Consider the following 13903-nt stretch of genomic DNA (forward strand, 5'->3'; position numbering starts at 1 on the left):
AGTAACTTCCGGTTGGCCAGTCTGGAACCTTCCATGTGTTACCTGCTAGGTAGACAGCCCTGATTAAATAAAGGAGGAAGAAGTCTATTTGAAGAGAGAAAAACAGAGGAGCCCTAGAACGGCTTCAGGAGTCTGTCTGACAGTGTGTTGAACCGAGTTACAGATAACAAGGTCCAATATTTCTAAACATCTTCAGGAACAAAAGAATGTTTGGTGTTTGAACAGAAAACGACTGAAAGGCAGCCAAATACAAACACTCCTCACAGATGGTGACAGGAAGGGCAAGGTCATCTGGCAAAAATTAGTGGGAGTGTGGTAAGGGAAAGGAATCCCCAGAAAATGCTTCCAGTTTTCAAGCAGCTGGAGGCATTCTGTTGGCCTTGGGTAGATGAAAAGTGAAGAGAATGGAGAGAGAGACAGATGTCATTGCTTGTGCTGCTGTGAGCTACAGAAATAACGCCCGACCGCTCGAGCACAGCAAAACAGAACAGGTTAATTTACATGCCACTCAATCAAACCCACGATAATTTTAGTACATGGTTTGACTGACATATTTGTGAAGTTCCTTATGTAAATTTTTACATGAAGTGAGTTTTCAAGGGAAACATTTAGCTTACTTTGAACTAAAACTTATTTCCCCAAATGCCTAAAATATTTTTAGCAGTCATCACTTATATGCAAACTGTTAATGTACCATTTATAAATTATTCCTATTTGTTCCCTCAAGCAGGTTCAGTGAGACCTCTCCATGGCCCCATTTTGTGGTTATTTGTTCCAATTTACTACCTGGCCTTGAAAGGAAAAAGCTGAATATCTTTAAAATATTTCAAACTCTTCCCTCAATTCAACCTGGCCATTCTTCCAATTATTTTGACTTAATGATATTTTACTGTTCTTTGGAAAGGTTAATGTCTCAACATATGAATAGGCTTAGTGGAATTCAGCCATTTTCCAAAAATACTAGTGCAATGTACTAGAAAAAGCAATAAATAAATTTAGAATCAGGAATTTGGGGTGCAAGTCCTCGCTTGGCTCCTACCTCACTGAGCAACGTTGGGTGAATCACCTCGCTTCTCTGACCTTCAATTTTCTCATCTGTAAGATGACAAATCTCAAATACCTTGCTAACAAAGCTCCATACGTTTATGTTTCTAACTTGATGGTATAGATAAGCAATAGCCTCATCATTGTCAACAATGTACTAAATGCCACTTGATGGTGTGTTTCCAGCAGACTAATTGTTATTTAATTATTCCCTTGGCTAAACAGATAGCAGACTAACACAACACTGTTCAGAGGGCAGGGAAAATGCTATTAGCCCAGACTCAGCCTGGCACTGGGAAATGAAACTGTCTTTCCTCCCCACAGGTACTATTTCCTTGGGGGGTTCAGGTCTGGGGTATTTCTTATGATGAGCTGTTTCTATTTTCAGGACTCAGTTCTTTGTAGGTTTGCATAAGCTATGGAAATTCTAGAAACCGTCAAGTGGGTAATTTTTGTTTCGAGTTCTTCATCTACCTAGGAAGGGAGAGAACCGTCTTCTCACACTTGATAATAGGGTGATGGAGTTTGGGACCTAGAAGCCTCAGAACGTTTTCCTTCCATAAAGCCATTCTCAGAAGCTTGATGACTCCCAGATTTTTATCTCCAGCCTGGACCACTCCCAAAAACATGCACTTGACGTGGGTCTAACCTTTAGACCCAAACCAGTCCCTGCCCTGGGCCCTGGGCCCCAGGCCCTGCGCCCCTTCCCCTGGCTGTCCAGGCAGAGTGCCCCATGTCTGGACCTGGTCCTGCATGGGTTCTGGTCACCAGAGATGCCTTCCTCAAAATTTTCTAAGTCCCTCTCTAGTGGCTAGGACTAGTCAGGGCCAGCTGTGCCATCCGGGAGGGGTGCCCTGAGCCTGGACAGGTTGGCATGGGACCCAGTCCTGGTTTCTTCCCATCTGGGTGCTCAGTGACCCTCTACACCCCCTTCCTATATGTTTCCCCACTTCCACCCCATTCCTGGAGTCGACCAAGTGCTCCAAGGAGCCCTGGGACTCTTGTTTCCCTGGTTCCAGGAGGGGTACCTGGTGAGAGGATGGCTCCCACTGGCAGGTGCACTGTTTCTGTCCCGGAATCGCTTGAGATTGGGCTGCCCAGGAGAGTGCTGTCACTCTGATTTTGTATGACTCATGTCAGACACAGGACAAGTTCTGGGCGCTGGGCCATGGAAGGTCCACTGCCAGCCCTTGCCTTAAGTGGTCTATGGGGGTCCCGCATTGGCTCTCCCTTGTGGGGCTTCCGACCTCAGTGCTGCCCGCAGTCCACAGCTGGAGGGCAGCGGGATGGCAACAGGTGTTCTTCCCCCCGTGCATCCTTCCCCAGACACTGCCACTCCCTATACCCCACCAACACTGCCACCCAGTGGTCGCCCCACCCTCTACAGGCTCTGCCACACGTCAGGCCTCCTCTGGGGTAGCCATGCCTCATCCTCTGCGGGTTTTTCAGACATTGCTCCACAATGTCAACAGGTTATTCCCATCAATGTCCACCAATGGATATGGTGCTGTCCTGGTCTCCCAGGCTGGGATGAAGTCATGCCAGATGAGGGATGGACATTCCTTGAGTGAATGGAGGAACTTTTCTTCTAGCATTGCCTGCTGATGGAGGCATGTGGAAAGCAGGAGCACAGTCAACATTGAAAGAGACCACATTTGAGGAAGGCACTCTTTATGGCCTATTGACATGGTTGGAAGATGGGTATTCCTCTGCATTTACACTATAAAATCCCCAACAGTAAATTTATCAGAAATTCGTCATAAAATGAATTATCATTCACATGTTGCCATATATACTGCTTAAGAAGACCACTTATGGCCAACACCCTCAGAGAACTGTAGTCTCCTCCGAGAGTCGTGGAAGCCAGTATTCACAGGCCACACCACGGACGATGTAGCGTCAGGAGTAGTGGGGTAACCAGCATTAAATAAATGGTATTAGCGAGCTGCAGAAACAAGATCTATATTGTCTCAATACATACAGTTTCCAAAGAACTATGGCATTGAGAGTAATAATAGCATTGCTATCTTTTTCTCCCACTAGAAGATATGAAAGTGGCACATTTGACAATAAACAGAAGAGATGGTTCCTGTTCCTCAACAGGGAGATGTAATCTTCACATGCACTAATTAGACAAGGAGCAAGTACAGAAGTACCTCTTTCCAACCCTCTACGCTAAATCACATGGTAGATCACTACACCTCACGTGGGCCCGTGAATTTTTCAATACATTTTTAACCAAGCACATTTTTTAAATCAAATAGCTTATATAGACATATGTCCCATAAAAATATTTCCCAGAGCCCTCTACACCCTAGGGGCAGCCCAGCTTGACTCTGAAGACAAAGTCCTGATCTTCCCCCACCTAAATTTGCCCTTCCCAGAGCATCTTCCATTTAGAATATGGTGGCTCCAATCTTCCAGTTGCTCAAGCCAAAGTCTTGGAGTCATCCTTGACTCCTCTCTTTCTCTCACACCCACTTTCAATCCATCAACAAAGCCTGTCAGATCCACCTTCCAAATATATCCAAAATCTGACCACTTTTCACTTCCTCCCTACCTTAATCTCCCTGAACCAAGCCACCATCCTCTCTCACCTAGATATCACACAGTAAATTTCTCGACCGGTCTCCCTGCTTCCTCCCATCTCCCTCAGATCTATTCTCCACAGAGTACCCTGGGTGATTCTTTTAAAAACTAAGTAGGTCATGTCACTCCTCAATTCAAAACCTTCCAATTGCTTCCTGTCATAGACAATGAGTCCAGCCGCCCAGAGGCCCTTCACAGAAGGACAGCCTGCCCCGCTGTGAGATATACGACCGCAGCGTCCAGCTCCTTCAAGGTCAAAGCTGCAGAGGACCTCTTTGTTCAAGGTCACACCTTTCCTAGGCCAGCTGCGCCTGGTGCCTGAGCAAAGCACGAGTATAAAAGCCTGGCATTTTGGCCTGACAAAGGACAACTTTGACTGGCAATATTCTCTGCAGAACGCACCACTGGGTTGGCCACGGCATTTTTGGATCTTCATCGCAAGTCAGCTTCAACCTCTGCCCAATCCTGTCTCCTCCTCCTGCCCTTTCTCAGGAGTCGGACCCGCACTGCGGTCTGAAGGCTCCGCCGGCCTCCGCCTGCTCCCTCTCCTCCTGACCTTCCACGAGCACTTCCATCCACCTCCCCCCAGTCTGGTGCTTCTATGTCCTTCTCGGCCTCTGGCTCCCAGAGGTCCCGAAATGACTCTTTTCCCTCACCACCCTCTATAAAACAGCAGTGCGCATCCTCTGCACTCTCTATCCTCGCTACTTTGCTTATTTTCTCCACAGTAATTGCCACCACTTGCCACACGTTTTGTCATAAAATATTTATTTTCTCATCATCTCCCCACAAACTAGAACAGAAGCTGCTCAAGGGCAGGGACTTGGCCTTGTCCACTCCACATCCACCTGCCTAGAACAACGCCTCAGGTGTAGTAAGAGCACAATAAACAGTTGATGAACGAAAAACGAATGCACGTTTGAGAGACCCCCATCAGAAAGAAGGAAACCCGAATAGCTTCAAAAATGCTTCCTTGCCTTCTTGCAGACACATAAAGAAAATTTTAGGAGTTGAAAATTTTTGCAAGTTGCTTGTTACTTCCAGGTCTGAGTCTAGAACGTAGTGTCCAGACTCCTCTCTTCTTTTCTCCCGCATGTGCACATTTATGCTTCAAATATTGATTGAGCACCTTCTCTGAGCCGGACACTGGGCTGAGGGCTGGGAGACACAAAGATGAAAATGACACTGCCCTGCCTTTGGTCAGCCCCTGGACCAGTGAGGGACACAGACATGTCCTCACAAAAGGACTTACATGCTATAAGAGATGTCACAGATGGTGCTGTGGAGGCACAGAGAAAAGCTGCTTACCCCAGCATTAGAAAGGTCTAAGGTATCCTAAGGAAGCCCTGAGAAACATCTTCCTGTTCACCTTTCTGTACTTCAAACCACCCCTACACTCATTCCTGCCTCAGGGCCTTTGCACTGGCTGTTCCCTCTGCCTGGAGTGTGGTACGCTCCAGATTTACACATGGTGGTACCTTCTTGTTATTTGTGTCTCAGATGGAAAGTCACCCTTTCAGGGAGGCCCTTGTGAATACCTAAAGTGCTCCACTCACCCCAATCCTCCCATCCCCTGCACCTGGACTAGACACGCTGTCAAATGGCCTTGCTTCAGTCCTTCGTAGCACTTCATGTGACCTATTTTCTTACTGTATACCATGTCTCCTCACCCTGGGCTCTAAGTCCTCTGAGGACAGGGACCTTGTTTGTTTTGTTCTCTGCTCTAACTCCAGTGCCTACAAGGGGATGGCACACAGAAGGGGCTCAACAAATAAGTATTGAATGATGATGTGGAAAAATATATAAAAAGATGATGCTTCTGTAGAGACACAAAGAACAACTAGCAAGTCAGAGTCGGGTGAGCGCAGAGCACCCCACACCCAGAGAAAACCTCATGCCGAGAAATGGATTGTGCTGCTCTTGGTATCTCCCCAGGGGTCCCAACATCAGAAGTCGTCAGGTCTGGGTGATGGAATATGGGGATTCATTATGCCACTCTCTTTACTTTTGTATTCTGGAATGTTTTTTTTTTTTAAAGGAAGATTGGCCCTGCACTAACATCTGTTGCCAATCTTCCCCTTTTTCTTTTTTCTCCCCAAAGCCCCAGTACATAGTTGTGCATCATGGTTGTAGAGTTGTAGCTCTTCTCTGTGTGACGCCGCCTCAGCATGGCTTGATGAGCAGTGAGTAGGTCCGTGCCCAGGATCTGAACTGGTGAACCTCTGGCCACTGAAGTGGAACGCATGAACTTAACTGCTACACCACTGGGCCGGCCCCCTGGAATTTTTTGTAATAAAAAAAAATTAAGGAAACAGAAGTCTTGGGGCCAAGTAGGTGATATAAATGTATGAAGCAGCTTCATTTTAAGCCCAAAGGTGGGACCAGGGGTAAAGTGGGGACAGCAGGCTCTGCACAAAGACATTCAAATTCAACTTTTTCCCCCAAACTCTGGTGTGATCTAAACAAAATGAGCCTGAATTCAGCCAATTTGTGACCCCTGAGCTGCATAGATTAAGTCATGGATCCTAAACAATCTAATCTATTCACTCAATTCTAAAAAATTTTACACAGAAATCCTCCACGATCTGGAGACAAAACCTCCATAATAGTGAAGAATCCGGCTCTTTCTAGGACCTCACTTCTGCTACAGCTCGTCTTCTGGCGACTGCTCATCTCCCTACTGTGAGATAATAGAAAATTTATATTGGTCTCTGCTCCCAGTTCCTGGCACAGAGCTCCTAAACCTTTGTAAATTCCTAAGTGATAAGATCACAAGGAGCATCTTTTGTTCTGTTGAGGTGACTCTGTGGGCTCCTAGATGGGGGCCGGTCACCAGAAAGACCAAGCCATGATTAGAAGCTTGGAATTTTCAGCCCCAGCCCCCATCCTCTAGAGAGAGGAGAAGGGCTAGAAAGGGAGTTAATGATCAATCATGCCTACGTGGGGAAGCCTCCATAAAATCCCAACAGTGTGGGTTCGGGGAGCTTCCAGGTTGGTGAACACATCCACACTAGGAGGGTAACACACCCCAACTCCACGAGGACAGAAGCTCCTGCACTCAGGACCCTCCCAGACCTCGCCCTATGTACCTGTTCACCTGGCTGTTCCTCTGTAGCCTTTATCATATCCTTTAATAAACTGGTAAATATAAGGAAGTGTTTCCCTGAGTTCTATGAGCTGCTCTAGCAAATTAATCAAACCTGAGGAGGGGGTTGTGGGAACCTCTGATTTATAGCTGATGGATCAAAAGCACAAGTGACAACCTGGACTTGAAATTGGCAGCTGAAGGGGGTTGGGTAGTCTTGCAGGACTGAGCCCTTAACCTGTGGGATCTGACATTCTCTCCGAATCAATAGTGCTGGGATTGAGTTAAACTGTAGGGCACCCAGCTGGTGTCACAGAGAATTGCTTGGTATAGGGAAAGCCCGCCCTCCCACTTCTGGTGACCAGAAGTGAAGGGTTCTGTGTGAGTAATAAAGGAGACACACAGGAAAGAAAGACTCATAGGGGGAAACCTGAGTTTTCCTGTACACCTTCCCTCTCCAAAACTCCCTGCAGGGGAAGGGGGTAGCTCTGGCTCTTCTAACCTCCCCACTGCAACTTCCAACCATCAGTCTCCCACCCCCCAAAAATCCTCTCCTCCATCGAGTCCCTGGTCATCTAGATGCCCTCCTTCTTCCTGTCCTGTTCTTTCAATCTTCTACCCCAGCCCCTCCACCACAGTCAGCAAGGGCTTGGGACCTCCTTACCGGCTCTCCCTGCAACCTCAGCCTCCAGTCAGTATCCCAGAAAATTACAACCATTCGCAAAGGTGACCCGGCCTGCAGCCTTGTCCTACCAGCCACTTTGCCCCCTCGCAGTCCACTTCAGCAGAAGCCCCGCCAACACTCATTATCACCTTCACTCCTGCCATCCCGCTCTAAGGGCAGCCCCTCTTCCGAACACAGGTCTCCATCAGTCCTGCTACACCCCGGATCGCCAACACCTTTCGTTCCCGTTTCAATCTGTGGGCGCCTGTCTAACTTCATTTCTTTCCCTTACGTGCAACGGTGTTTTACAACCTTAGCTAGATATTAGAATCACCTGGGGAGCCTTTGCGGCTCAGGATGACTAAGCTGCGTTAATCAATGACACCAGATGTGTTGGGGAGGGACTCAACCATCATTGTTTTGAAAGACACCCCAACTGACTCCAATGAGCAGGCAAGGTGGAGAACACTCAACTCTCTACAACCTGAGCCTCACGGTTCATCACTTTAACCCCTTTCCCACCAGCACCTCACTTCCTCATTGTCTTCTTCTCTACGACGTGCTCCCCGAGAAGCCCAGCCGTGGAGCAACCCCACTGCACACTTTCTCCGTTCCTACTCGGAAGCTGCTGAACTCCACTGGAGAACAGTCAGAAAACTTCAGCTTTCTGCCGAGGGTGAGTCCCGCACTAGCACAGTGGGACTTGAAGAACACCAGGAAGAGTCATTCCTTTGAGACACGTTGACTTCTTTAGGCAGTAATCTTACCAAATGCATGTCACCTGGAAAAGTTATAAATATATGAGTAATAATTAATTTAATGGCATAATAGCTGGGACTCTGGTTGCAAGTAGCAGAAACCCCTTTGAGCTATGGCAGCAGGCTGGTGTGGGTTTCTGACTGAGAGCCGGTCCTGCCCTTCGTTATGTCAGCAGAATAATGCAGGATCACAGCATGGTTAGTGCTGTATGGAGAACAATTGTGCAATTCTCGGACCTGAAATAAGGAGGGACGAGTTGCTAACCAGAAACTCCAGTTCTTCCAGAGGCTGGGGAGACCAGACTGGTTTGCCAGGTTCTATCATGAAAAGGTCTAAGAGGAGGACTTCTCCTCTTGGGGCAAAGACAAGGTTTGATACGAGACTCTGGTCTCCGGATTGGCCTCTTCTCCAAAGCTGAGGGAGAGGAACTCAGCGGATCCACTCCAAGCTGGCGGGTGTCTGGGAGAAAGAGAAGCCTACATCTCAGTCCTTGGTTGCATGACTCGTGAGCACCGGACTTGCCGATCCACCTCAAGCTACCAGTAGGGGAATGAGCGTTGAGGCCAAAAGTGTGGTGGTGCCATCAGAAGGAGAGGGGCCAGTGAACATCCCCCTAAACTCCCAGTTCCTCAAAGAGCACAAGCCTGCTCACCTCTTCCTAGACCCCAGAGTTGGGACCATGGAAGGTGTGCAAGATTGGAGGCTGCAGGTTTGTCAGGGACCATCGTGGCATGAGGCACAGAGGCTCCAGCTGCAGGGGACTATGGTGGGAGGCTTCAGGCCTGGAGTCATGGCATCCCTCAAAGTCCTCCTCCTTGTATTGTTTGAGCTCCACCCGTGTCTCCCAGAGTGCAGGAGAGTGCACCAGGAGTGCAGACTACGCCTTCACCTCAGGAGACATCTTTCCCTTTTCCCTCCTCCCTCTCCCCATGCTGGAGGGGCACGTCATGGAGGAAGGCGGGCTCTTGTGAGAGAACAATACATCCCCCCCATCACTCACATGCACAAACACACAAAATCACACACAAGTCACTGGGGCCACGGGCCTCATGTGTGCTGAGAGGAGACAGGGAGCTTTGGGTCAAATCTGCACTTGAAGTTTCAAAATGAATCAGGATTTGTGGAGGAAGAATCTGATTGGCAGTTTGGATTAGATGTTCTCTCTGGGTCTGATCAACATGGCTGGGGGTGAGTCATCTCATATAACAATGGCCAGCGGGTAGCCACCCTGTGAATGAGGGAGTCAGGTTTAAAAGACAGGCAGAGACACAGCAAGCATGGTACACACCCCAAAGGTTGTCCTCCACAGGCTGCTTTTCTTCCCGACTGGAAACTGGGAGACATGAAAATACTGAGCTTCTGAGAGGTTGAGGGATGCTGTAGGTAGGGAGGCAAGGATGCCAAAAGACACATTCCCCCATCTAAATATAGCCAGCCCGAAACCTAGCCTTTGGCAAGCTTATTCCTTCTTGGTTCCAGTTTTCTTCCTGTAACTTCCACATCTTTCAGTGCAGGTTTCATGGTTCTTATTTACCTTATTTATATGGCCCCATGGAAATCATCTTTGACTAACATATTACCAGAACAACCTGTTACTGTATTACAAACTGGAAGAGAAAAAAAAAACCACAGGAACAAAAAAATATCTAGAGGAACATCAAGAAGGTTAGAAAAACTAAAAATGATTGCTAAGACACACATAAAAAGAAACATTAAAAAAAAGTACAAATATCTTAAAGGTATAGGACAAGAAACTGGAGTTCTATCTGTCACACCTCATGCCTGGAAAATGAGGGTGATACATACCACCATCATGAAACATATGTATTATTAGAGAAAGACTGCCTGGAGGTGTTCACCTGTCAGAAGCAGATGACTGTCAAGATGAATCAGAGCTGTGTCAACTAACCAGTGGGTACATTCTAGGCAGAAATACGTTTTAGAGAGAAAGACTGTAGCCTTGGATTTGTGGCAGGAGTAGGCGGGCAGGGATTGAAAAACAGAGGGTAGGAAAGAGAATAAAACAAATTCCTAATTCTTCTCTTCACAGACTTGTACATTTCAGTAATCAGGCTTACCTTTTCAAACAGGGCAAGAGATGGGAAGTACCAACATCGCCTAAAGAACTAACATCACCTAAAGAACAGTTTACAATTTTTTTGTGTGTGAAAGGAAGTATAATTAGAAATAATGACATTTATTTTAGAGAAAAATTTAAAATATATTTCCTCAAGCACATTCAGGACTGGATTAATGGAACCAGGTAGAGTGATTAATTAACAAGCATGCTCTGTAGTTTCTCGGCTTTATTTAAGTTTCCAACTTTTAATAACCCAAGACCCTATTTAATGATTAAGAGCAAGAATAGGGTCCAGGTCAATGTGAAGACTACAGTAAAATCATCAAAGCTTGAGCAATACATGTACACAGGATGTGGGACCCTAGCAATGCTGTTTTACAATAAGGCACACACTCCCAGACATCATTTCTTCTCTTATGTCCAACATTCCCACCAACACACTGCAGGTGTCGTCCCTGGAGGGAATAATCAGAGCAGTGAAAGTAGATGCAGGGAGAAGGGAGCACACAGGATGCTAGGAAAGACCCTCGAGGCCAGAACATGGACTATTCACCTCGGAATGGGGAAGAATTGCCCCATTACCAAGCTGACACCAGAAGAATGCTCCCACAATAATATAACCTCGATGCTCCTTTAAACTCCCATCTCAACAAGACACCGTGGCATTGGTTTCCCACTTCTACCTGGAAATTCTCAAAGATGTGAAATGTTTTTCCCACTAGATCCATATATTTCTAGGAAATTTGGATTTCCTGGAACTATACTGTATAATTCAAAAAGAACCTACGATAATTCTCATCCTGCAGACTCTGCTAAAAAAAAATTTGATGGGAAAATGTTTGCATACACAGAAAGTTTTCTGAAAGTGAGATCTATAGCTTCACTGAATAGTAGAAAGGAGAAAGAAATATTTTAAAAGATATTTAGCACTAGAATGGACTAAGTATTGTAAATAAAACTGCACTTTTGAGAATAACCTGTTCTGCCCACAATGTAATTCCTTTGTTTACAGATGGAGTAGTGTATTAAAATATTTGTTATTTGTTATTTGTCCATTTATTTGTTGACTCAATAGCATCTATCGAGTTCCTACCCCTATATGCAGTCATCATGCCAGGTGCTGGAGTAGAAAAGGAATAAAAATAATGATAACAATAACTACCATTTCCTGAGTGTTTATTACATGACTATCTCCTTGAGCCCCACAACAACACTATGAGCTACATATTATTATGTCCATTTTCCAGAGGAGGAAACCAGGCTTGCCTAGAGCCACCCAGACCAAATGGATGGAGCAGAAGTTAAGCCAGAGGTGGCCCCAGCATCTGCTGCAGTTCACCACCATGTGCCGGCCTTCCTGCAATGAGCTAAGTAGTTTAGAATTCACTTCAAAATCTCTAGCAGCCAATATATTTTTGGCACAGGGTGGACTCCTGATAAATATTTGCTAAATGAATTGAAACTGAATCAGTGAATTTGTACTTTAATTTCAGTTTATTTTTATAAAAGAGTGTGTTACCTACTTGTTCTATTTGGTGGATGTGATTGTAAATAATCTTACCAATGGCTTGTGAACATTGTGTTGGTCACCCTTGATACTCTTACTACAGTTGTCCAGTGTGAAGCTCCTAGATCAAGAGATCTCGAGAATAAACTGCAGATTGCAGAAGTTTATGTGGTATGCTTTTCCGGGAGGACTGTCGCTCTCTTTGGCATGGTTTGTGTTTGCTCAGGATTCCATATAACTTGATTTGAGGAGAGAAGAGCCTCACCAAACTTTTTTTGGCAGTTGACGCTTAATACTTTTAGGTCCTTTATTTGGCAGGGAGAGTTTGGTAAAGTGATTAATATACTATTTTTGGAAGATAAGCATGGACAATATGAAAATTTTTTAAGTTTGGGTGTATCTGAATCCTTTCAAAAATTGCCCTTTAGAGTAAATCAAAGAGGAACAGAAGGTTAAAAATGCAAATTCTAATGTGCAGCCCCAGAACCAAACCTTAAGAACCGGTAGAGTTATAGCATTTTCCATTGGCCAGGTGCACATTGACATTTACAAGGAATTCCAGAAGACACTGAGTATGGGCAGGTCTATTATGACAGTATCGTCCTCTGACCTAGGAGGCCCAGAGACCCATTCAGAGTGCCCACAGGGTGAACGCTTGTCGTAATGACACTAAGACATTACTTGGCCTTTTTCGCCTTTCTCAAGTAAACAGCGGATTTTCTAACTACATAACTGAATGGAAAGCAGAAGCCCGTGACAACTTAGATGTCTTTTATTAGAGATCCATGTCAGTTTCTAGTGTATTGATGAATTGTAATAAAGATGACTATGCATTAAAAAAGTTTATGTGGTATAATTTCAGAGCCTAACACTCCTTTCTCTCTACAGATTATTCATAGTTTGGTCTTGACTGAAGTTGCTGGAGCTTTACAAGCTAATCTAAACTGAGCACTTTCTTTCTTTATTTTTAAAGAAAAACACTAATTGCTGTGAGAGAGAAGGACAAGGGAAGGTGTGTGGTGGGGGAACGCCTGGGTCCCATCCCGGGTCTGCTATGGGCTAGTGGTATGACCATTAAAAAGTACCCCTGTGAACCTGATTCTGAAATAGGTTCAGAACGAATGGTCTTCCAACTGGGATGTGACTCCTAGGCTTTCCTCTTTGTACACAGGCAGAGGTTGTTTAAAGGAAATCAACTTCAGATCCTCAGCTTGCATTTCAAAGGACTGTTTCCTACAATTAATCTTCCTGAAAACACACCTAGGGTCCAGGTGTTTGTGGGTTCTCCTTCCCACCTTTCCTTTAATAATCAAGCCCTACCATCAAAATTCTTTTGAAAAGCACAGCTTTCACTCACCTCGAGTCTGTCTACACTCCTTTGTGAAACATGAGATTGTCCTGAGATGTAGGGACCTCTGAGGCCCAAGCGCAGGGAGATTCCTAATCACTGGTGTTGAGGAAGTGACTGACTTTAATGGCTGATTAATCTTGCAAGTCAGGAAGTTCCTAATTCTTTGCTATCAATATAATTCAGGCAGGACATGTGAGCTGATAGTACATTAATAATAATTCCTGATGATATATCACTATAGAATTTCTGATGTAAAACTTGGAAGGAGTTCAGAAAATTGAGGGATACTGCTGTGACAAAGCATTCTTCTTTCCCATCTGCTTATCTATGTGAATAAGGTTTCTCAGAACTTACATCTATAAAACAATAAATGGGCATAGAATTGATGCTAAACTCTGACTCATTCTAACAATAAATAACAAACACGAGTACATAAACTAATTGAAAAAATAGTTCCACTCATCTAATTAAGAAATGTATTTCTAATAAAATTTTACTTTTCATAGTTAACGTATCAAAATCGGTCATATATTTATGTTTTTGATACTCTGTATATTAATAATAATTATAATAACTCAATCCAGAAGAAAATTTTAATACTTTGAGACTGTGATCACAAAAAATCTTTAAAAATTTAAATTTAAATGTATATACATATTTTTGTTGTAGAAAATTTTGATGGGTCTATCCATAGAAGGCTTTCAGGCATAAAAATAAATGACGTCAAGAGGAGAGAAGAAGTGGAATGAGAATGCAAATTAAGGGAGAAAAATAAACACTATAACATTTTCCACTGTTAAAGAAGAGCTGATCAATGTATTTTT

This window comes from Diceros bicornis, chromosome 1, assembly GCF_020826845.1.
Source record: "Diceros bicornis minor isolate mBicDic1 chromosome 1, mDicBic1.mat.cur, whole genome shotgun sequence".
NCBI lineage: Eukaryota > Metazoa > Chordata > Mammalia > Perissodactyla > Rhinocerotidae > Diceros > Diceros bicornis.